This window comes from Papaver somniferum, chromosome 3, assembly GCF_003573695.1.
Source record: "Papaver somniferum cultivar HN1 chromosome 3, ASM357369v1, whole genome shotgun sequence".
NCBI lineage: Eukaryota > Viridiplantae > Streptophyta > Magnoliopsida > Ranunculales > Papaveraceae > Papaver > Papaver somniferum.
Window position 1 is genome coordinate 229,451,285 of NC_039360.1, and position 1,307 is coordinate 229,452,591.

At 39.0% G+C, this 1,307-nt stretch overlaps 1 pseudogene; it reads left to right on the top strand.

The window, feature by feature from the left end:
• The first annotated feature begins 443 nt into the window (after positions 1 to 443).
• Positions 444 to 543, top strand: LOC113362345 (annotated as a pseudogene).
• The last annotated feature ends 764 nt before the right edge of the window (positions 544 to 1,307 follow it).

Sequence of the window (1,307 nt, forward strand, 5' to 3'; positions counted from 1 at the left end):
ACCACGAAAGGTTCGGATGGTTTCTCCAACCAGGATTATAGGTTTCTGAATATGGGTCAATCGTTTGACGGTTATTAAATCTAGTGTTATTATAAAGAGCATTGGCTTGCTCTTCAATATTCTGGCCTTCCCAAAAAGGCTCCACTCTACCACTAGTCTGGCCCACTTCTAAAGCTTCTAACCTTTTTGCTATAGCAGCAATTTTGGCATCTGGTTCATAGCCTCCTTCTACCCTATTAACGTTTCCTCTACTTAAAAGAATTGTTTTGTGGGGTGCCCTACTATTTTCCCATTGCTGGGTTTTTTCGGCGATTTCATTAAAAAATTCCATCGCCTCATCAACAGTTTGGTTTTCAAATCCACTAGTGCATACAGACTCAACCATGGTCGTTGTGGAATAATCTAAACCCTCATAAAGGATCTGAAATAGCCTAACCTTTTCTAAACCATGATGAGGACACTGGGATAATAAATCATTGAACCTTTCCAAATACCTATATAAATATTCTCCATCTTGTTGTGAAAATGTGCATATTTGGGTCCTAATAGACGATGTTTTGTGCCTAGGGAAAAACTTATTGAAAAAGGCATATGTAAGTTGTTCATATGTCTCAATTGACTCGGAGTCCAAACTATATAGCCACGACTTGGCCTTATCTTTCAGGGAAAATGGGAATAACCTAAGTTTCAAAGCATCATCATCTAAGCCTCTAATTCCTAGAGTACTACAAATTTCCTCAAAATTCCTAACATGGTAATAAGGGTTTTCATTTCTTTCCCTAAAAATATTGGAAGCATCTGTAAGGTCCCAGGTTTCAGTTCATAGGGTGCCTCCGTTTCAGCTAACTTAATACACGAAGGACGAGTAGTCCTAGTTGGATTCAACAAAGCTTTCAAAGTTGCCATTTCTTGCGCTATCGGAGCAACAGGGATTCTCTCCTCAGTCAAAGGACGTTCAAAAACAGACTCTTCAAAAGTCGGACTATCTAGATTAAGGTAATCGAGAAGCTTGGAACTACTAGGTTTCTCTTTAAAAAATGTATCTAGTGCGTCTCTTTTACGTTCAGGCATACAATAGAATTTTATAAATTGGAAAGGCAAGCAAACACAGATCAAGGCCGACTCAACCAAATCAAACCTATTGATTTCTAGCAAACAAAAAGCATGATGGCTCCACTTAGATTGTTTCTAGACCAGCTTCTAATCCTTCGAACGGTAATTCGTTACAATTTAAGAAAGCCCCCATGGAATCAATCCGAGTTAACGTAAGTTGAATAGAGGCGAGGGAAGCTCGGTGGAGCTTTGAT